This window comes from Pan paniscus, chromosome 6, assembly GCF_029289425.2.
Source record: "Pan paniscus chromosome 6, NHGRI_mPanPan1-v2.0_pri, whole genome shotgun sequence".
NCBI lineage: Eukaryota > Metazoa > Chordata > Mammalia > Primates > Hominidae > Pan > Pan paniscus.
In genome coordinates, this window is record NC_073255.2 from 153,535,975 (window position 1) to 153,560,450 (window position 24,476).

At 38.6% G+C, this 24,476-nt stretch overlaps 1 protein-coding gene across 3 annotated transcripts in view; it reads left to right on the forward strand.

Annotated features, from left to right (window-relative positions):
* Window positions 1-24,476, forward strand: part of MET (MET proto-oncogene, receptor tyrosine kinase) — a 125,814-nt gene that overhangs the window by 29,609 nt on the left and 71,729 nt on the right. The window contains exon 1 of one of the 3 annotated variants that reach the window (XM_055115331.1): window positions 22,437-22,515. The exons of the other annotated variants lie outside the window; for them this stretch is intronic. The gene's annotated coding sequence lies outside the window, so the exon portion shown is untranslated. Of the gene's footprint in view, window positions 1-22,436; window positions 22,516-24,476 lie in introns of those variants that run through there. 3 annotated transcript variants of the gene reach the window in all.

Genomic DNA, 24,476 nt, shown 5'->3' on the forward strand with positions numbered 1-24,476 from the left:
GAAGGGCAGAGCAAGAAAAAAATTAAAAAGAGAATTCATAAAGGTATATTGATATCTCATTTTTTAAATTTTGTACATTTCAATCCTTAGATGTAAAAATACTTATCAATTCTAGAAATTCTCAAAACACATCTGAATTTTATCCAACCTTTTGACTTTTTTAGTGTTCCAAGGGAGACAAACAGACAGGATTATCCAATGAAATTCAGGTCAGTTTTATTGCCCAGGAAAAATTCCCAAAATGCACTAGCCACACCTGAAACCATTATCACTCCCATCACAAAAATTCTTGCGGGAAACAAGATGGAACTTGCCAACATAGTCTTCTTACAAAGGAAGCCAACTTTTACACTGGCCAAATTCCATAGACAAATACCTTCAAACCTCCTCTATTTATTTGCCTGTTTATCTTCTCTGGTTACAAAGATCAAACTTCTTCTGAGACTGAGACTACACATATTCTCTGTCTTCATATACCCCATCCAGACATCAGATTGTTCCAATAATGAGCATATAATCATTTCCTAGCTTAATGCCAAAATGAAGGCACCTAGAGCCATTCATCACACACAAAAAAACAAAATGATTACAAGATCAGAGCTGTTTAGCAGGACTCTCAAGCAATAAGATGACTCCATTTTGTCTTGGCAGATTTACTTGGCCAGAAATCAAGTGACCCTTTTAATAATTTCTTGGAACTGAGTTTTTACTTTGGCATCAAGTTTGGTGAAAAGACACACATATTGTAGTTTTGTTATTAACATCTCTAATACATTTATAAAGGGACTCTTGTGGACAAGGTTAAGAAAGCTGAGCTGCAGCAGTAACTTTCCACTTATGCTTCTGCCCAGTCCTCAGTGTTGACACATTGCTGAAAGAGGGATTTCCTGGCACTCCATGAGCTCTCCACCATGTGCAAAAAGCGTTTCTATCACAAGATCGGATAATGGGAGTGCCAGGGACGGGCCTTTTACATTTTAGGGGTCCAGCAGGTGTACCAGGCCTGACTTGCTTATTTAGGATCACATATTATGTTGCTTTTCCCAGTCTCACATTTCATGAAATATGTCTATGCAAACTCTTCACATGCATCTTCTCATATTGATGACATCACAAAAGCCCTCTTTTGAGTCATTTGATAATTCCCAGTACTCGTCATCTTCACCCATAAGCTATTTGTGCTTCAGAACTCTTTGTCTCCACATATGATGCTGTTTCTGGAAACTTATCCCAAGCCACAAATGCCCACTTATAGAATACCAGTGTTGTTGACTACGTCAGTTGTTCTATAAGAATATATTCTTGATCTTCACAATGTGTCCATTTTTTATGTTGCTTTTGAAAGTGATTCTAAAGAATTTGTTTACAGTGACTTCCAACATTGAGTACTATGAGATTATACACCCACAAATAATTACTAAATCTGTTTAATATCTTTACCTCCTCCTTTACCCATTCATCAATCAACCTCTATAAGCATCCTAAATTAGTATTGATTGAAGTTGTTTTAGGCTAATGCATATTCTCTAAATAGCACATTATTATTCAAAATAAAATAATTGAGAAAATTGTCCCACAGTATGGATGGAACCTTTGTAAAGGCCCATATGTAGGGAGAAAAAACCCTCATCTCTATTTGACGATAAGCAGTAGCAAAAATTTCATTAACTTGTTTAAAATTAAGTGGAATTTAATTTTAAGACTGTGGAATCTCTAACAGTCTTTTACATATAAGGGATTGATTAATGTGACAATTTCAGGAAAAAAAACGAGAATCAGTACACATTGGCCCAATCTCCTACAAATGAGAATCAATACAGAATAAGAGAATTTTTTAAATCCCCAAATCAGCAAAGATCCTGTTCCCTAAGTTATAGAATATTTATTAAAACAAGTGAAATCGTACATTTTAGAAAAAATTTTAATCAAAGTTGAAATTAGAAAAGCATTCTTGAAATAGCTCTCGCCTCTCAGAAAATACAATTAGCACACAACACTGTTTTTCTTGAAGTTCTATTATCAAAGTTTTGCTCTATAGATAAGCATTTGAAAGACCTGTAGCAAATATTTTCACCAACATCTTGATGACCTTAATGACCAAAGTTGGATCAAGTGAAGGGGAAAAGCATTTGGTGCCAGACACACCTGGGTGGAAGTCCTGGTTTACTGCATACCAACCATGTGACTTCTGCCACATTACCTGACTTCTTGGAGGCTGAGTCTCATTGGTAACATGCAGATAACGGTACCTACTTCACAGTTTTTTGTGAAAATTTGGGATAATATATATGAGGTACCTGGCACAAGATGACTATAAATTTAGCCCGTTGGGAGACAGCATGGACTAATGGAAAGAGACTAAAGTCAGAGATGTGGGTTCAAATCTGAACCCCACCGTCTTCTACCTGGATGGCCATGAAAGCATTATTTAAACTCTGAACCCATCATCCTGCGTGCAGGACTATAGTACGGACAAGTATATTAATAACATCTGTAAAAGGTCCCAACTTGGTCCTTGGCACAAAATAAACAGCAGCTATTATTGTAAGGAATACTTGCGTAAAGAAAGACAAATTCAAATGATTGGATTATTCTCTGGAAGAGGCACATTCTGGTTCTATTGTTTACAAGGGTCTTTCACTTCTCTCTCTAACTTATGAGTGACCTACCTCCATAATGCTTAATTTGTGTTATGTTGTTCTTAAGATTTAATAGTTCCAAAAAAAAGATGGGGTGAGGAGTGGTGGTAGTTTGAGGGGGCAGAGGATGGGGAGAAAGACAATTGAATCAAAACTGTACTATAGTCAAGTTAGAAGGTGTAAGTTGTTCTCCTTCCTCTCACTTTCAATCCTAACTATCCATGACCTAAGATATTACTCTTATGTACTTTGTCATATCTTGCATTCAAGAATTTGCAGATAATGCAGTTTTAGAAAAAGTCAACCTCATAGGTTGTTTGTATTGGGCTTCCTTGTTTTTAAATATCATTTATACTCAAATTCAAAGAGTAGCCAACTGCTTCCCAAAATAAAGGAAACTTAAGGTAGTAATTTTCCATCTCTGTTTCACAGAATGCCAAAGTTAAAGAGTCACTACTCAGAGCCATCAAAGGAAGAAAGCAAAGTGATTAGAACAATTTTAAAGGAGGACAAAAATCAAAACAAGATGAAAACAAGGAATAATAGGAATAGGCAGAAAAATAAACATACAGTGATGTTTCTTTATTATGATTATAAAGATGATAGATGAGTAAAATCAAGTTACATTCAAGTTGTAATGGAAGAAAATAATTGCAGCCTTCCATCAGGAAACCACAAGGACCGTTATTGATCTGTCATCCTCAGGGCATGTCTCGTAATATTTAATAAAATAAACAAAGATTTATAACTTTTATAGGCCATATATCTATAATCTCCCACACCACTTGAACTGTGAATGTGGAGTCAATGTTACAAATAACATCCATGTGATTATACTGGTTTGGCATGCCTTATTCAAACAATCTAGCACTCTCAAGAGAATGTATTTTGTATTAGGGATGAAAAATGTGAAGCCAGATTATAGAGTTTTTTACTTATTGTGCTCAAAAATGAGAAAATGTTATCCGATATGAAAAATGTTGTTAAGGATTCTTCATTCTTAATATTAGACAGCCTTTCAAACCTAAATATTAAATATCTTGGCCATATGCCAAATGTAATAGCTACCAAAGCAAAATCTTGCAAGAAAGAAAATCCTTGAGGTATAAAGATTCAATGTACTTTTTAAAAAATGTAAGTAAAAGGTTATTAATTTTACATTTCATTTCTTTTTCTTCTCTAGACACTACTTCATCCTCTCATAGGCTCAGGGAGTCGCTGCTTCCTAACTTCTTTATTTTAATTATCCATGCTACTCATTCCACGAAAAGTGGCATATTGCATTATTTTATTAAAAGAAATATAAAATTAGTTTATTTCCAGAATTTTGTAATGCCTCCTGAGATCACTGGGCACACCCTTGGGGTGTTAGAAAACATGTTACAAAATGAACCATTAATTCCTTTTGCTTTTTCCCTTCCTCTTGCTGACTGCTCTATAAACCATTACGTGGCTCATTCACAGGTCTCTCTACCCCAGGAAAGATGAAAAAGCAAAGGCATGATGTTTTTATAACCTAATAGCAAGAGAACACAGTGCTGAAGCTGTCACCAAAACTGTGGGTAGGTTTTACCAGTGAGTTATATTAATTCATGATATGATTGATAATATCTCTCACTTGTGTGGGGAATGAAGCGTTAACTATGCCACATGCATTTTAAATTAATTTGACATTATTCTTAATGTCCTTTCAAGCAGGTGGCATTATAACCTGTGTCTTATTTAGGTAGTTGATTTCTACACGGAGATTCATCTGATAAAACTGACATCGCAAACGGGAAGGCGTTTGTACAAAATGAAATAAATCTTAAAGTTGATTTTTGTAAAGCCCAAATGTTAATTAAAAACTTTGAATCCACAACTCTGATACATGATATTTTCATTGACATAAACATGATTAGAGATTTCTGGAAGCATGTGGGATGCTGCATTGATAAGGATATGAACCTCCTTGAGTAATAATGGATATTTTTACTCCGAATACTGTTTCACATTTTGGGTGTTACATCCTTACTTCAGACTTCTGCCTTATCAGTGGCCATCCCACCCTATGTTCTTATCTCCTCAGTCTAAAAAGAAAAATGGGGACCCATCAGAATTTGGATAGAAGACCCTCCAGGAATTTCTGCCACTGCTTATTCATGGGTTGGCACAGACACTGATTCAGTGGGCACACAGAGTTCAGAATGATTCAGAGCCCAGATATGTGCCCTAAGTCACATCTCCAGCGTCCAGGGAGGACTGTAAAGTGCTCGTTATCAGGAAAATGAAACCAAGGGCTCAGCTACTCCTGAAGTCATTAAAACTCCTTCTCTTGATTTTTTTTTTTTTTTAAATAGTATATGTGGTAACCGAATCTAGGATCCTGGATACATTCCAGTCTGCTAATTACATATTTTTTTCTAACTAAAATGTTCCAGGCAGGTTCATTTGCATGTGAATTAGTTGCTGAGCCATGTTGACTTCCTATTCTAAAAGCCTCACTCTGCCTTGGGAAGCAGTTTACTGCACTTCACCCTAGACCTAGTCTAATGTTGGAGCAGACAAAGTGTAGCTACCCATATATACTTCAAAAATATTTTCCAGTCTCCCCACAAGAGGAAAGAAAAATGTCTAGCAATTGCATGCTAATTTAGACTAAAGCTTTGTTTTAACCATTCTTGGTGATCACAAATGGGGAAAAATGATTTATGAACAGTATAACTATAAAACAAACAAAAAAAAACCATTGTGAATTCAGAGTGAAGTCTGACTTCATTTGTCTTATTTGGGTAAATCAGCAAAATGTTCATCAGTCAGAGGACATTAAAATGGTAGATGATACTTCAAATCGTGCCCTAGATAAAAGGAGTGAATTAAGGTTAGTTTTGATTTGTAAACCATTCTCTTCGAAGGCTGATTTTATAAAAATTAAGTTTGCTGAGTCATCATCTCAAAATATATAGTTATTCATGATTAGTTAAAATTTGTGTCTGTGTATCAAAGAAGTAAATTTGTGTGATATTAAATTTTCTAACAATGTTTTAAATTTAAAATGTCCGATTAACACTTGAATCTAGCAACCAGTCTACTAAGTAAACTATAGGTGAAGTCATGCTCAGGAAATGGGGAAAATGCACAGATTAAATTGGTCTGTTAGCTCTGAGTGAATCAATAGTATTTAGTGCTAATGCACTAAGGAGATTACAAGCACTAATGCAGTAGCAGTCAATAGCGAAAACGAATATCTCTAAAAAATATCTTGACAATAAAATGTGCAATATTTTCCATTTATCTTAAGCTAATTACATTACCTGCTTGTTCTTTCATCTTATTAGTTTAAGCCAAGTGCTAGAAGCCTAACCATTTTATTTAGTGCATAAAAGGGCCAAAACCTTGTAATCATTGTTTTCAGCAGGAGACAGAGGAAAGGATTAATTCATGTAACCAAGATTCAACCAGAAATTCAACAGATATTTATTTAGTCTCTAAACCTGATAGTATTACAATGGAGAATGAGCTAGACTGTACCTGTCTTCAACAAGCAGATAGACTAGTGAAGATGACAGTAAACATTCAGTCACACCAATGAACAAATACATCATGATAATTTATGAAATATGCTGTGAGGGAAATAAACATCTGTGAATGCAAATGAGAGGAATATCTAAATTTGGTAGTTGAGTCACAAAAGGCTGTCCTGAGGAGGTGAAAGCTAACTTTTATATAAAGCTTAAAACTTTAAAAAAGCAATACGTCTTTAGTACACAGGCAAATATATAAACTAAATATATAAACTAATAGTCATTACTTATTTCACAAGCTTTACATCTTAACTACAAGCTGCTACATTAAATCAGCTTTCTTAAGTGGTTTGTGGTCATTAGTGCATACTATCTTACACTTAGAAAAACATTGCAAGAAGTAGTACAATGCTGGAGAATTTAACTTTTTAAAACATTTCCTGCCTTAAAATAAACAGCAGTAAATGTGTTTAAACATTCTTTTGGTTTCTAAATGAATTAAGTTACTTTTTATTATGTGGTTCTTCTTCATATGAAGAAAATAATATGTAGATTACTAGAAGCTAAGAACATACTTTAGATCCTGCTCACACTCACTGCCTTTCCTGGCCTGTCACCTTAATCAGCTTCTTTGAAAATCACTGTTTCTTACATAGGCCAGGTTGTTTCTTCCTTGTTTCCCTCTTCTTCCTTCTATGGCCAACACTTGGGACCCCGTTTGTCAGAAGAACATGTTCCTCTTGGGGGAGGAGGGGATTGTCCTATTACCAATAAGTTTTATGACCAAGAGAAACATAAGAATCTGAGAACACACAAAATAAGCTCTTTTGAAACTATCAAAATTATAAACATTAATAGAATTCAAGGGAATGTGATGCTGAAGTGATCCCAAGTCACATTGTCTTTCTGCCTCTGTGCACTGTACTCTGCACAATTGCATCCATTTTTAGACCATTTCCTTCTCATGAGAATCATGTGCATGGAGGGCCAAAGGAGAGACAAGTGCTCACAAGGATATCATGAGCACTTATGAATGTACAAATGAGTGCTCTCCAGTCAGTGCCGTCTTTATATTGTTCCGGTTTATAGGCAATGCCTTCATCTTTACCTACAGACATATGTTGCCTTTCTCTTTCATTTTAATCCTGTTCATCTATATATATTTAATCACGCAAATATCTAAATAAGTTTATGTCTTGTAGGGAAGGCACTTTGTCATGCTTCTTTGTACCTAAGCATATGCTTTGCAAATCATAAACAATAGTGTTGATTTTATTTGATATAAAAACTTGGATTCTCAAAAGAAATCTATGTGTTCACACAATAAACAGAGACCATCTGAATTGCCGAAGTATGACTGAATCATAAGCAGTATTGTTTTAGTCACCTTTACAGACCAGGAAGATTTGAAATACAGGTGTAAAAAGATGTGTGAGGCATCAAAAGAAATATTCACCTTTCTTTGTGTTCATTTTTTTTATTTTTGCTTGGCCGAGAAAGAAGGGGTGTTTTCCAAGGGAATAGGAGGCTTCAGGGCTTATTCCTGTGCCTACAAGTCAGAGAGGTCACTGGCTTGCCCCTTCCTGAAGGCTGTAATTACAGGCAGAGGACTATTTATTTTCCCGTAAGGCGACCAGAATCTTGAGTGTAAAAAACTGTTTACAAGAGTACACTGTGTATAGGGGTTACACACAACCTCAGGAAAAATAATAGGAAAATGAGACTATTTTTCTTCATGTATTCAATAATATGAGAAGGTCCAAGACTCTGGAAATGTTCTAAAGTACAATAATAGAGATGAATATGAGGTCAAATTAGGTGATCCTGGGGCTTAAGGAACTGAATTAAATGAATAAAGAAGAGGAATTTCTAATAGGGCATAATCTAACTGATGATTTGTTAAATGTAAACTTATTTGTGGCTCCAACATCATGGTAAACAAGAATGAATAAATGTATTAGTAAGAGTAATTGAGAAGTATTTCTAATGTGAAAAACACCAATTACATTGGGTTTATCTGGCGCCAATGTGGAAATAAATGAGCAATATTTCTTACTCTCAACTAAACTTACTCTCACTTTCAGAACTGTTATAGGAAAGGTATTGATTCAAGTAGAGTTGGGCATGCAAAGCACAAGATCAATTCTGTTACTGGCCTGATATTAAGGATATTAGTCAGTGTTTGAAAAATGATTTGTAATATATAAGTAGTAGTTTAACAAAGTAGGTAAAACTTGTAATTAATTTCAAAAGGTCAAAGCAGAGATTATTGACATGTACAAAGAGGACCCGCTTTATATGTGCCTGCTTTGAAAAGCAATACCGTAGTATGGTAAATTGTGACTAATTCTGAGATTTTCTGTCTAGATTCTTTTTAAAACCAAATGCTTAAGAAAAAAACATGAGACATGAGTAGCAATTACATTTTTTAGGCTGAGTAGGTAGCATAATTGCCTCATGCCTGCCTCCTGTCTCCATTTGTTTTTAGTAGATTTTGCACAGAAAAACAAGTTGACCTCGGTACTGAAATTTTGGAGTTCACTATTTGTGGCACAGTTACAGATCACAGAAAAAAATGTACAACAGGACTTCACCACACCTAACAAAAGAAAGTTTTCTTATTAAAAAAAAACCCTCCAAATTATTGTGAGATCTAGGGTAACCATGGTGTTAACTATATGCTATTTGATATCTTATAACCCTGGTGATAAGATAACAATCCAATTGAATGCAGATGAACTCATGAAAAAAGAAGGATTATGAAATATTTGGAAAGTAAACACCTAAATTTTCATAAGTAAATATTAATTAAGTATTTGTGTGATCTTTAGATATGAAAGCTTCCCCTGCATGCACTTGGCTCTTGGAACCAGCTGTTAAAACTCCCAGCACCTTAGTTAATACCCTGTATGCTGGTGGTTCAAGAACTAGTTAAGAAACAGTCACATTTTCTATTTTCACTGCCAATGTATAATAAAATCTCTGTTCCAGTGAATGGCTGGCCAATTATTTTAATAACGATGTTGGCATGGCTTCATTTTACCTTTCTTGCTATTAGCAAAGCTTTCCTTTTGTACTCTGAAGTACGGGTAAATCGCAAATTAAACTGAGCTGTTGTTTGTTTAATGCTGTGTTTCCTGCTAACCTTATTCTTGTCTATCAACCTGAACGTAGTTCCCCAGTGGCTCAGAAAACCCTCAATTGGGATTAAGTAATAGTTTACACAACCTTGCTCAGTCATTAACCCGTGTTGACTTTCTCATTCTTGTGTTCCAGCCTCATTTAAGAGTTTCTTAAGCACTCTATCCAGCTGCTGGTTTGGTGACAACTAACAACACCTATTTAATCAAGAAATTTAATATTTCCAAGGAATCATTTATCGTATCTCAGACTTCTTTATTAACATAATCTAATTCAGTCTTGTATTCCTTCTTCAAAATAAAGCCTGGTTTCATTCATAGTAAATATGAAGCTTAAAAATTTTTACTTCTTTTCTTCTCTATACACACAAAGCAGAAAGAGAAAATTGTATATTATCATTCCAGACAGGTTTTTTGTTTGTTTGTTTAGTGTATTGACATTGATGCCAATAAGATAAAACTAGACCTCAGTGGCTCCTCCTCAACTCCACCCAATCTATTTGTCTCCAAAGTGCTGTTGGAGTAAGTAATCTTTGTTAAGAGCAAACCTATTTGTATATCTGATGATAATCTGAGGGATAATAATATGATATTTAAGGAGTTTCTGTCCTTGGCCCTGACTATTTTCTGGTTCTCCTTCACGCCCAGTGATGTGCTGGTAAATGTTAAACTCTGGGGGGAGGGGCAGCAGAAGCCCCTAATTTGTAGCATTTGCCAATTTCTATGGTGTAAATATCCCACTGAGCCAGTTTCGAGGTACCACTGAAACAGCGTTAGTCACTGAACAACAATGAGGAAGAGATGTACACACTTGGCTCTGTGAACTGTTATGAGATGGTTCAAGCACAGCACTGCCACCCTGTCCTACACGCAACCTGTCATTCTTGTAGTTCCCAGAATCCATCAGCTTCCCTCACAACCCTGCCTTAACACGTGTAGCTTGGTCCACTTCAGATTCCCTTTAACACTCATTTTGTCAAGTGAACACTTTTTCCCTATTCTTTAAAACTTCCATGCTGGCATTTCCTTCCCCAGGACATTTTTCCCTAGCCTTCAACTCATCCCCTGCCCCCCATATTCTGGAGTTGTTGTGTTTCCTGAGCACACCAGTAGCACTCTGCTTATTTCTACCATGTCTCTTATCACACTCCGTGGTAATGTGTCCAACAGTTCCATCGTTAGCCCCCTGAGGGGATGAACTATGCCATTTATCTCCACAGTCCCAGCACCTAATACAATAGCTTGAACAATATATACATTTATCGGATGAGCAAAGAAGTATGACATAGCCCTGTATGTAAAATATATTACTATAAATAGAATGCTGATTCATAAAAATAATTATTTAGATAAAACAGTTTTTCAGTCTCTCCCCTAAGTCCCTAAAAACTAATTTATAGAATTGGGGAGTTTTCAAGAGCTGAATTAGCACTGGAGAAAAACTGGGGAGTTTTACTCACTATTACCTATGCCCCTCCCCTCCCCCACACACACACCCTCCTTCATTCACCAGTCTGCAATGAAGATTGATCAAAGAACAAAGAAGGAGAAAAATGAAAGAAAAAGGAAAGATTAAGCTAGGGAGGGTGAATAGATAGGAATTCCAGAGTTTTGTAATCGAAATTTGGAACTCAGAATTAAAGTCATTAAAAGGAGAAAGAGGGAATACTTTCTCTGCTCCCGTAAGGTTTTCTCAAGCCTTTCAACAGCACTCACCCTTTGAGCGCGTGATACTATCTGTAAGAGGGACTTTACGCAATGCTTTAGTGGGCGTGGCTTGAGCAGTGACACCAGTAGAGATACCCCCTTGAAACTTTCATTTGAAGTCCACAGATTTTCACTATTGGTCACCAATCCATGATTTCAAGTTGAAAATGATATATGGGTTAAGGAAAAGAAGTTAAGGGCAAAGGTTTTTATCAACACCATCCTTCCTGTGGCCACAGGATCGTAATCCCAGTGGCAACATTCAAAGGCACCAAGTACGTGCTTGGTACAGAGAGAAGCTTTCCTGAGCTTGGCCTTGGTGTAGATGCAGTGAGAACTGAGTAAGGGCCTCTGGCAGGGACCTTGGCTGCTGAGAAGGGGAGCCCACAGATGGAGGTTTCTGATCAACAGGTCCTATCAGAAACAAGGGGAGCAGATAAGTAAAGAGTCTCACTCCACGGTGGCAAGATGGAAAGGAGGGATAAGAGGTCATGACAGTTGGATTAATGGCAGGCTAGAATATAGTCATGGGCTTGAACGATATATTGGGGCACAATTGAAGGACTCTTGTTTCATCCATCGTTCATCTCTCCTGGCCCTCTGTGAAGACATTTATCACCTGTTTCTATTGAGTGTGACACTGTTAGGCACATAAACAGACCATGGCTCTTACCACCTCCAAGAAGAACTACTTCTGTTTTATTTGTTAGTGCAGGGTAATTGGTGTTGTGTCTTCTGAAAATCTCTTATACTTCTATGAGCAAGTGCATTGAAATTGTTTCTGTTAACTAAGTAGAGGAAAGCAGAAAACCTCTTTGCACTAAGCATTAAAACCTTCCTAACTTGGAACAATTTTCTTTATGAATCACTCTGTCACTCCTGGCTATGATTGAAGTGCAGTATGAAGGCTGCTAACCAAAAACACATGGACACAGTCTGTTTCAGATCTGATTCACCTTAGGAAATGATGATAAAGAAGCAAAAGTTTTAACACTTAGAATTCCAAGGTCCATATCATTGTAGAATTGATTCTTTTGAATTGTGGTGGTACCTCAAGAGAAAGGATTTATTTATTTCATTTATATTTAAATGCGTTTGTATACATATGTATATAAACCCATATACACATATACATAAAATATATTCTGCTCCAAGTATTTATCTCTCTTTTCTCTTTACTAATCCAGCTTCCATTAAGAACTGGCTCAACTTCAACCTCTGCCATGAGCCTTCTCCAGCTGTTTAAGCCCACACGGATCTTATTTTTTTCCTAGTCTTAGAGGATTTACTGCCAGTACAGTGTTTTCAGAATGTAACTATCAACTGAGTTCTTATACTTTGCATCAGTTAGCTATTGTACGTGTCAGTCTTTTGTCTCCCTATGTAGAGGCTAGACCCAAGGTAGAAGCATTTGCCAGGATTGACAAACGATAGCCTGTTTTTATATTCTCAACAAGTGAAAACTTATTTTGTTTACATTGTTTCCCTTTTTATACAGTTAAACACTCACATGCACACACACACACACACACACATACAGGCCACAGGGACCCTATGGCCCTCAAAGACTAGCATATATTCTATCTAGCCCTTTCCCAAAAAACATGTGCCAACCCCTGCATTAGAGAATAGTGTAAAATAATAGTGGACAGATAACAGGTCCACAAATTTTGGAGAGCCATGGATGACCTTACTTATGAACTTAAGTAATTCTCTTCAATAGGTGTGAGTGTTTCCATTTTACAGATGATGAAATTGAGGCTCATTGATCTAAACAATTGGATTTTGTCTTCATAGGCATTATGAGGGCTCACTAGACCAACAATAGTGATAATAATAACTGTTTAGTTGCACAAGGCAGGGATTTACGTCTTTTTTATTTGCTGCCATATCCTTCAGCACCTAGAACAGTCTGTCACATGGTATGGTATTATATTCATTTTCCAGAGCTCCCATAATAAATTACCACAAACTGGGTGGCTGAAAACAACAGAAATTTATCCTCACATGGTTCTGGAGGCCAGATGTCTGAAATCAAGGCATCGGCCAGGGCCATGCTCCCTCTGGAGGCTCTAGGGAGGACTCCTTCCTTGCCTCTTGCAATTCTGGTGTCCCAGGCATCTTAGGTTGTGGCAGCTTTACTCCCATCTCTGCCTCCGTCTTTATGTGGCAGTCCACCATGTCTCTCTGTGTCCCCTCTTCTTATAAGGACAACAGTCATTGAATTCAGGGCACACACTAAATCCAGGATGATTTCATCTCAAGATCCTTGACTAATCATATATCAAAGAGCCTATTTCCAAATAAGGTCACAATCTGACTTTCCAGGTGGACATGAATTTTGGGAAGACATTATTCGGCCTACTGTAGGTCTTCTAAATGAAGTGACCATTTAATATGTTTCGGGCACTGGATTCATTTCATTTAAGCCTCAAAACAAATCTGTTATATAGATATGTGTTTTCCCACTTTACGAGTGAAGAACTGAGGTTTAGAGATCTAGGAATCCTAAAGCTGCACAGCCAGGAAGGGCAGGGCCACCCCTGACCCAAGTTCTCTGCTAGGTTAGCGTGGTTGTCACAGGACATGCTGAGAAGGTATTTAGGGAGCATTACACTAAAAAGTTGTAGAAGTCGGCTTAAGGAAGAAGATTCTAAAATCAAAGGAATCAGATTGTAGGAGGCCATGTAGGCGATTTCCTTTAATTCAATAGAAGAGAGTATAAGAATCAGCCAGGCATGGTGGCTCATGCCTGTAATCCTAACACTTTGGGAGGTCGAGGTCGAAGGATTGCTAGAGCCTGTGAATTCAAGACCAGCCTGGGCAACATGGCAAAATCCCATCTCTACAAAGGAATACAAAAATTAGCCAGGTATGGTGGCACATGCCTGTAGTCCCAGCTACTCTGGATGCTGAGGAGGGAGGATCTCTTGAGCCCAGAAGGGAAGAGGTTGCAGTGAGCCAAGATTGTGCCACTGCACTGCCGCCTGGGTGACAGAGCCAGAGCCTTTCAAGCAAGCAAGCAAGAGGGAAGGAGGGAGGGAGGGAGGGAGAGAGAGAGAGAGAGAAAAGAAACGGAGAGAGAGGGAGGGAGGGAAGGAAGGAGGGAAAAAGAGAGAAAGAAAGAGAAATATGAAAGAAAGAAAGAAGAGTAAGGAAGGAAAGAAAGAAGGAAAGAAAGAAAAAGAAAGAAAGAAAAAGAAAGAAAGAAAGAAATGAACAATAAAGGAAAGACTCAAAGATGGTTCAGATCTCAAACTTACAGAGAGGGTAGCTATTGATGCATCGAGAAATAGGAAGCTGGAAGAGGAAATCAGTTTGGAGAGAAAAGCGATGACTTTGAACATCATCAATGGCATATTCAAACATAGCTTGAAGGCATTTGCAGAGACAGGGCTGGTCCTCGGAAGAGATGGCAACGGGGTGTGTAGAGTTAGGTCATCACCACGAGGCTGTGAGGGCAGAGCCACAGTAGCTTCCATCACCTTGTGAATCACCAGTGCTCAGCCCGTGGCTGGCTGGCCGGATGCCTGCTTATGCTGTGCTCACGGCTGTCTGGCTGCACACACAACCGCAGAGCATGCCCTCTCTGGCTAGGGCAGAAAGAAATTGAAGCCTCTTAAATTTTGCCCCCCCCAGCTTTGCTCCCTTGCTAGGACTTCCAGGCCATGACTATTGAAGCCATAGGGCAGGATTACTTCCTCAAGAGGCGTTAGTGGAAACAGATGTGTTGAGGAAGCCTCTTTCTTTTCAACTGTGCCCTGAGCACATCAGATGGAGTCCTCTTCATAGCACAAAACAACTTGGTCAGATTCTTAGGGTTTGACCACGGCACCCTAACAGCCTGGCTGTGCATTAAGGACCCCAAAGAGAAGGATCTGCTTTGCCAGAGAGCTGACTCTTCTGTATTTTACAGACAATTCTGAATTCAATGTCAACATCTTAGACATCTCAGTACAGACAGTAAAGAGTTAAAATATGTCTATAAGAAACAGCGCCAGACCCTGAAATTGAAAGCTCTGTGCCTCCCCGCGTGCAGTCAGTTCCACACTGTCCTCTCTCCCAGTTCTATTTAATAAAAAAAACACATGAGTGAAATTTAGGGAAATAAGAATTCCTGAAATTAAAGCAATTAAGTTTTCAGTCAACTGTATGAAAAGCTCTAGACAAAGAGGTACTTTCTATTTCAAAATATGTATTTCCCAGAAAACCATTACTATATCTAGCTAGAATTTCTACAAAGAATGATTATGAATAAAGTATATATTCAAATGCTTCTGGTAATTTAGTCATGGTCAAAGAGGAGAGAAAGTTGATACAAGTGAACTGGCAAAGATTTTACAAGATAGTACATTTTTAAAAATTTTATTTGCAAGACTGATTTAAATTATCTATAGATGAGCTAAATCTGTCCTATAGATCAATTAAATGAATCACTATTTTAAATATATCACATTCTTAATTACACTGAATTAAATATAATTACATATTCACTGCATACATCATAATGTTAATTAGGGGAAACATTTTGAATCAAATATATTGAGATATATAGCACTTCAATTTTCTTTTTATAAAAAAAGCTATATGACTAAGTCAGGTAAAAAGAATCTGGCAAGTACTCATAGAAAGGTAAAGGAAGACCAGATTAATTGATCTATCACATCAAGGCTTACAAATTGTAGAGGAATTCCTATTCTTTAACTCTACGACAGTATATAAGACTTTGGGTTAAGGAAGCAAGTTTGCAACAAGTTTTTAAAAAATAATAAAACAGGAGGCAGGGCACGGTGGCTCACACCTGTAATCCCAGCACTTTGGGAAGCCGAGACAGGTGGATCACAAGGTCAGGAGTTCAAGACCAACCTGGCCAAAATGGTGAAACCCTGTCTCTACTAAAAATACAAAAAAGTTAGCCAGATATGGTGGCGGGCACCTGTAATCTCAGCTATTCAGGAGGCTGAAGCAGGGAATTGCTTGAACCCAGGAGGCGGAGGTTGTAGTAAGCCAAGATCATGCCACTGCACTCCAGCCTCAGCGACAGAGCTAGACTCCATCTCAAAATAAATAAATAAATAAAAATTTTAAAAAATAAACAAAATAAAAAATAAAACACATTGTTTACCATTGTTTCTCAGAGACATACGATTATTTTAGAAGTGGATAAGCCTTTTTTTTTTATATACTTTAAGTTTTAGGGTACATGCGCACATTGTGCAGGTTAGTTACATATGTATACATGTGCCCTGCTGGTGTGCTGCACCCACTAACTCATCATCTAGCATTAGGTATATCTCCCAATGCTATCCCTCCCCCCTCCCCCCACCCCACCACAGTCCCCAGAGTGTGATATTCCCCTTCCTGTGTCCATGTGATCACATTGTTCAATTCCCACCTATGAGTGAGAATATGCGGTGTTTGGTTTTTTGTTCTTGCGATAGTTTACTGAGAATGATGATTTCCAATTTCATCCATGTCCCTACAAAGGACATGAACTCATCATTTTTTATGGCTGCATAGTATTCCATGGTGTATATGTGTCACATTTTCTTAATCCAGTCTATCATTGTTGGACATTTGGGTTGGTTCCAAGTCTTTGCTATTGTGAATAATGCCGCAATAAACATACGTGTGCATGTGTCTTTATAGCAGCATGATTTATAGTCCTTTGGGTATATACCCAGTAATGGGATGGCTGGGTCAAATGGTATTTCTAGTTCTAGATCCCTGAGGAATCACCACACTGACTTCCACAATGGTTGAACTAGTTTACAGTCCCACCAACAGTGTAAAAGCATTCCTATTTCTCCACATCCTCTCCAGCACCTGTTGTTTCCTGACTTTTTAATGATTGCCATTCTAACTTGTGTGAGATGGTATCTCATTGTGGTTTTGATTTGCATTTCTTTGATGGCCAGTGATGGTGAGCATTTTTTCATGTGTTTTTTGGCTGCATAAATGTCTTCTTTTGAGAAGTGTCTGTTCATGCCCTTTGCCCACTTTTTGATGGGGTTGTTTTTTTCTTGTAAATTTGTTTGAGTTCATTGTAGATTCTGGATATTAGCCCTTTGTCAGATGAGTAGGTTGCGAAAATTTTCTCCCATTTTGTAGGTTGCCTATTCACTCTGATGGTAGTTTCTTTTGCTGTGCAGAAGCTCTTTAGTTTAATTAGATCCCATTTGTCAATTTTGTCTTTTGTTGCCATTGCTTTTGGTGTTTTGGACATGAAGTCCTTGCCCATGCCTATGTCCTGAATGGCAATGCCTAGGTTTTCTTCTAGGGTTTTTATGGTTTTAGGTCTAACGTTTAAGTCTTTAATCCATCTTGAATTGATTTTTGTATAAGGTGTAAGGAAGGGATCCAGTTTCAGCTTTCTACATATGGCTAGCCAGTTTTCCCAGCACCATTTATTAAATAGGAAATCCTTTCCCCATTGCTTGTTTTTCTCAGGTTTGTCAAAGATCAGATAGTTGTAGATATGCAGCGTTATTTCTGAGGGCTCTGTTCTGTTCCATTGATCTATATCTCTGTTTTGGTACCAGTACCATGCTGTTTTGGTGACTGTAGCCTTGTAGTATAGTTTGAAGTCAGGTAGTGTGATGCCTCCAGCTTTGTTCTTTTGGCTTAGGATTGCCTTGGTGATGCGGGCTCTTTTTTGGTTCCATATGAACTTTAAAGTAGTTTTTTCCAATTCTGTGAAGGAAGTCATTGGTAGCTTTATGGGGATGGCATTGAATCTGTAAATTACCTTGGGCAGTATGGCCATTTTCATGATATTGATTCTTCCTACCCATGAGCATGGAATGTTCTTCCATTTGTTTGTATCCTCTTTTATTTCCTTGAGCAGTGGTTTGTAGTTCTCCTTGAAGAGGTCCTTCACATCCCTTGTAAGTTGGATTCCTAGGTATTTTATTCTCTTTGAAGCAATTGTGAATGGGAGTTTACTCATGATTTGGCTCTCTGTTTGTCTGTTATTGGTGTATAAGAATGCTTGTGATTTTTGTACATTGATTTTGTATCCTGAGACTTTGCTGAAGTTGCTTATCAGCTTAAGGAGATTTTGGGCTGGGACAATGGGGTTTTCTAGATATACAATCATGTCGTCTGCAAACAGGGACAATTTGACTTCCTCTTTTCCTAACTGAATACCCTTTATTTCCTTCTCCTGCCTAATTGCCCTGGCCAGAACTTCCAACACTATGCTGAATAGGAGTGGTGAGAGAGGGCATCCCTGTCTTGTGCCAGTTTTCAAAGGGAATGCTTCCAGTTTTTGCCCATTCAGTATGATATTGGCTGTGGGTTTGTCATAGATAGCTCTTATTATTTTGAAATACGTCCCATCAATACCTAATTTATTGAGAGTTTTTAGCATGAAGGGTTGTTGAATTTTGTCAAAGGCTTTTTCTGCATCTATTGAGATAATCATGTGGTTTTTGTCTTTGGCTCTGTTTATATGCTGGATTACATTTATTGATTTGCGTATATTGAACCAGCCTTGCATCCCAGGGATGAAGCCCACTTGATCATGGTGGATAAGCTTTTTGATGTGCTGCTGGATTCGGTTTGCCAGTATTTTATTGAGGATTTTTGCATCAATGTTCATCAAGGATATTGGTCTAAAATTCTCTTTTTTGGTTGTGTCTCTGCCCGGCTTTGGTATCAGAATGATGCTGGCCTCATAAAATGAGTTAGGGAGGATTCCCTCTTTTTCTATTGATTGGAATAGTTTCAGAAGGAATGGTACCAGTTCCTCCTTGTACCTCTGATAGAATTCGGCTGTGAATCCATCTGGTCCTGGACTCTTTTTGGTTGGTAAACTATTGATTATTGCCACAATTTCAGCTCCTGTTATTGGTCTATTCAGAGATTCAACTTCTTCCTGGTTTAGTCTTGGGAGAGTGTATGTGTCGAGGAATTTATCCATTTCTTCTAGATTTTCTAGTTTATTTGCGTAGAAGTGTTTGTAGTATTCTCTGATGGTAGTTTGTATTTCTGTGGGATTGGTGGTGATATCCCCTTTATCATTTTTTATTGTGTCTATTTGATTCTTCTCTCTTTTCTTCTTTATTAGTCTTGCTAGCGGTATATCAATTTTGTTGATCCTTTCAAAAAACCAGCTCCTGGATTCATTAATTTTTTGAAGGGGTGTCTCTATTTCCTTCAGTTCTGCTCTGATTTTAGTTATTTCTTGCCTTCTGCTAGCTTTTGAATGTGTTTGCTCTTGCTTTTCTAGTTCTTTTAATTGTGATGTTAGGGTGTCAATTTTGGATCTTTCCTGCTTTCTCTTGTGGGCATTTAGTGCTATAAATTTCCCTCTACACACTGCTTTGAATGCGTCCCAGAGATTCTGGTATGTTGTGTCTTTGTTCTCATTGGTTTCAAAGAACATCTTTATTTCTGCCTTCATTTCGTCATGTATCCAGTAGTCATTCAGGAGCAGGTTGTTCAGTTTCCATGTAGTTGAGCAGTTTTGAGTGAGATTCTTAATCCTGAGTTCTAGTTTGATTGTGCTGTGGTCTGAGAGATAGTTTGTTATAATCTCTGTTCTCTTACATTTGCTGAGGAGAGCTTTACTTCCAAGTATGTGGTCAATTTTGGAATAGGTGTGGTGTGGTGCTGAAAAAAATGTATATTCTGTTGATTTGGGGTGGAGAGTTCTGTAGATGTCTACTAGGTCTACTTGGTGCAGAGCTGAGTTCAATTCCTGGGTATCCTTGTTGACTTTCTGTCTCGTTGATCTGTCTAATGTTGACAGTGGGGTGTTAAAGTCTCCCATTATTAATGTGTGGGAGTCTAAGTCTCTTTGTAGGTCACTCAGGACTTGCTTTATGAATCTGGGTGCTCCTGTATTGGGTGCATATATATTTAGGATAGTTAGTTCTTCTTGTTGAATTGATCCCTTTACCATTATGTAATGGCCTTCTTTGTCTCTTTTGATCTTTGTTGGTTTAAAGTCTGTTTTATCAGAGACTAGGATTGCAACCCCTGCCTTTTTTTGTTTTCCATTTGCTTGGTAGATCTTCCTCCATCCTTTTATTTTGAGCCTATGTGTGTCTCTGCACGTGAGATGGGTTTCCTGAATACAGCACACTGATGGGTCTTGACTCTTTATCCAATTTGCCAGTCTGTGTCTTTTAATTGGAGCATTTAGTCCATTTACATTTAAAGTTAATATTGTTATGTGTGAATGTGATCCTGTCATTATGATGTTAGCTGGTGATTTTGCTCGTTAGTTGATGCAGTTTCTTCCTAGTCTCGATGGTCTTTACATTTTGGCATGTTTTTGCAGCGGCTGGTACCGGTTGTTCCTTTCCATGTTTAGCGCTTCCTTCAGGAGCTCTTTTAGGGCAGGCCTGGTGGTGACAAAATCTCTCAGCATTTGCTTGTCTGTAAAGTATTTTATTTCTCCTTCACTTATGAAGCTTAGTTTGGCTGCATATGAAATTCTGGGTTGAAAATTCTTTCCTTTAAGAATGTTGAATATTGGCCCCCACTCTCTTCTGGCTTGTAGGGTTTCTGCTGAGAGATCCGCTGTTAGTCTGATGGGCTTCCCTTTGAGGGTAACCCGACCTTTCTCTCTGGCTGCCCTTAACATTTTTTCCTTCATTTCAACTTTGGTGAATCTGACAATTATGTGTCTTGGAGTTGCTCTTCTCGAGGAGTATCTTTGTGGCGTTCTCTGTATTTCCTGAATCTGAACGTTGGCCTGCCTTGCTAGATTGGGGAAGTTCTCCTGGATAATATCCTGCAGAGTGTTTTCCAACTGGGTTCCATTCTCCCCATCACTTTCAGGTACACCAATCAGACGTAGATTTGGTCTTTTCACATAGTCCCATATTTCTTGGAGGCTTTGCTCATTTCTTTTTATTCTTTTTTCTCTAAACTTCCCTTCTCTCTTCATTTCATTCATTTCATCTTCCATTGCTGATACCCTTTCTTCCAGTTGATCGCATCGGCTCCTGAGGCTTCTGCATTCTTCACGTAGTTCTCGAGCCTTGGTTTTCAGCTCCATCAGCTCCTTTAAGCACTTCTCTGTATTGGTTATTCTAGTTATACATTCTTCTAAATTTTTTTCAAAGTTTTCAACTTCTTTGCCTTTGGTTTGAATGTCCTTCCGTAGCTCAGAGTAATTTGATCGTCTGAAGCCTTCTTCTCTCAGCTCGTCAAAGTCATTCTCCATCCAGCTTTGTTCTGTTGCTGGTGAGGAACTGCGTTCCTTTGGAGGAGGAGAGGCGCTCTGCGTTTTAGAGTTCCAGTTTTTCTGTTCTGTTTTTTCCCCATCTTTGTGGTTTTATCTACTTTTGGTCTTTGATGATGGTGATGTACAGATGGGTTTTTGGTGTGGATGTCCTTTCTGTTTGTTAGTTTTCCTTCTAACAGACAGGACCCTCAGCTGCAGGTCTGTTGGAGTACCCTGCCGTGTGAGGTGTCGGTGTGCCTCTGCTGGGGGGGTGCCTCCCAGTTAGGCTGCTCGGGAGTCAGGGGTCAGGGACCCGCTTGAGGAGGCAGTCTGCCCGTTCTCAGATCTCCAGCTGCGTGCTGGGAGAACCACTGCTCTCTTCAAAGCTGTCAGACAGGGACATTTAAGTCTGCAGAGGTTACTGCTGTCTTTTTGTTTGTCTGTGCCCTGCCCCCAGAGGTGGAGCCTACAGAGGCAGGCAGGCCTCCTTGAGCTGTGGTGGGCTCCACCCAGTTCGAGCTTCCTGGCTGCTTTGTTTACCTAATCAAGCCTGGGCAATGGCGGGCGCCCCTCCCCCAGCCTCGCTGCCGCCTTGCAGTTTGATCTCAGACTGCTGTGCTAGCAATCAGCGAGACTCCGTGGGCGTAGGACCCTCCGAGCCAGGTGAGGGATATGTTCTTCTGATGCGCCGTTTTTTAAGCGGGTCCGAAAAGCGCAATATTCGGGTGGGAGTGACCCGATTTTCCAGGTGCGTCCGTCACCCCTTTCTTTGATCCCTGACCCCTTGTGCTTCCCAAGTGAGGCAATGCCTCGCCCTGCTTCGGCTCGCGCACGGTGCGCGCACCCACTGACCTGCGCCCACTGTCTGGCACTCCCTAGTGAGATGAACCCGGTACCTCAGATGGAAATGCAGAAATCACCGGTCTTCTGCGTCGCTCACGCTGGGAGCTGTAGACCGGAGCTGTTCCTATTCGGCCATCTTGGCTCCGTGGATATGCCTTAAAAGGCTCAATACTTTTTAAAAATTTCCTATAAAATCCAGAATCTATCTAGATTTTTGAGCAGCCTGTAGTGGTTGGAGGACCATGATTGTTTACTCATTTGGTCACCTAAACATCCCAAGCAATGATTTGTTCTGACAGCAGACTGATAACAGTTTTTTTTACTCCTTGGAGTCGGAAAAAAAATCAGCAAGGGAAGCTTTTGGAAGCCACCCCATAGAGCTGGAAGAGAATTTCGAAATCAATTCGCTCAACCTCTCCCTTTACAGGCAGAAAATGTGCTAGATTGGAGGTGAAGACCCTGGAGCCAGATAGCCTAGGCTTAGTCCTAGCCCTGCACTGAAGGTAATGTGAACACTCAGTGCCTCAGTTTCCTTCTAGGCTTCTTGTTCTGAGATTCCATGAATTAATATTTGTAAAATGCTTAGAACTGTGTCTAACACATTGTAAACACTAGGAACAAATGCTAAGGTCATGCAACTCATCGATGCCTCCCTGGGGTAGAACCAGCCTTGGCCCATGGGCATGCTCATTCTTCTTTTAGACAAGGCTCTTAGGCATCCCTAGAGTGGGGGTTGGCCTTCCTATGCCTATACATAAGAAGTATGATGTAGTGTAAGGAATATAGGATTCAAAATCAACAATTAGGATTCAAATGCTAATATTTATTGACTCAACTCTCTGAATCTTAGTTTCTTCATCTGTAAAATTATAATGATCATAACAAACCCAAGTCACAGACTTGTTCAGAGGAGCAAATGAGATAATGTACTTTGAAAACCATAATCTGCAAATGTTATGTAACATTATAGTTGTGAGTTCAGCAAAGCCATGAGAATGTTTCAAAACTGCTTAGGACATCAAGAAGTTGGGGTGGGGAAAATTCTTAATAGGCTTTCTCCACATCCTCATTTTCCATTTATTCATTGTTTTAAAATTTATTTTTCTTATGATATGCATATGTATATATACACAAAAGAATTATGTACAGTCCTGCATTGCTTGCATTCTGAGAAATGCATGAATAGGCAATTTTGTCATTGTACGAACATCATAGAGTGTACTTATACTAACCTAGGTGATATAGCCTACTACACACCTAGGCTGTATGGTATGACCTTTTGCTCCTAGGCAACAAACCTGTACAGCATGTTACTCTGCTGAATACTGTAGGCAATTGTAACACAATGGTAAGTATTTGTGTATCTAAATATATCTAAAGATATAAATATGTCTTTATAAGTATACAAATATATCTTTAAATATACTAGTATATATTTATAGATACAAATGTATAAATACATCTATAGATGTACTAGTATATATATTTATAGACTAGAAAGGGCACAGTACAAATATGATATTATTAGCGGGGTGTGGTAATTCATGCCTGTAATCCCAGCACTTTGGGAGGCTAAGGTGGGAGAATTACTTGAGCCCTGGAGTTTGAGGTTACAGTGAGCTACGATCACATCACTGCACTCCAGCATGGGTGACAGGGGTATACCCTGTCTCTCAAAAAAGAAACTAAAATAAAAAGATAGAATCTTATGGGACCACCATAATATATTCAGTCTATCGCTGATTGAAATGTCATTATGCAGCACATGACTATATATATGTATATATATATACACACACACATGCATATACATATGTGTTGTGTGTGTGTGTGTGTGTGTATATATATATATATATATATGATATAAAACAAATACTCATATCTCTACCACCAGGCTCAAAAAGGGAATATTACCTTTGAAGTCCCCTGAATATCCCATCCTAGCAATATTCCTCCCCCTCCTGGAAAAGTGGGTAAACAACAATTGTAAGTCATGTGTTTTTCTTTCCTTTGCCTGTAGTTGGGCTACACAGGTGTGTGCCCAGAAAATATTCTTTATTGGATGCATGGGGTTTCCTTCTTGACTCAGAGATCTCAAGCTATATGGTATCTTCCTGCAGCCTTATAGTGTCCACCTTATTCTTTGTCACTATTTCCCTTTCCCAGCCAATAAAGCACATTACTTCTGTCATTCAAATGAACTCGTAAAGAGAGATTTTAGAAAAGAGTTGGTTCACCTCAGGTTCACCTGAGCAAGGAATGGGTGTCAGTGACTGTGGAAAGTGGAGCACAGCTGCCAAAGCAGTGCAAGGACCCAAGAAATGGGAGGGTCTTGACTCGGGATAACCACTCTGAGATTCATTGGATGTCCTAGATTGTCGCCTTGCCTTACACCTTAAGGGAGAAAAGGATAAAAAGATAAGGCAGATGTGAAAGCTATACTAAGGAGCTTAGACTTTTCCTG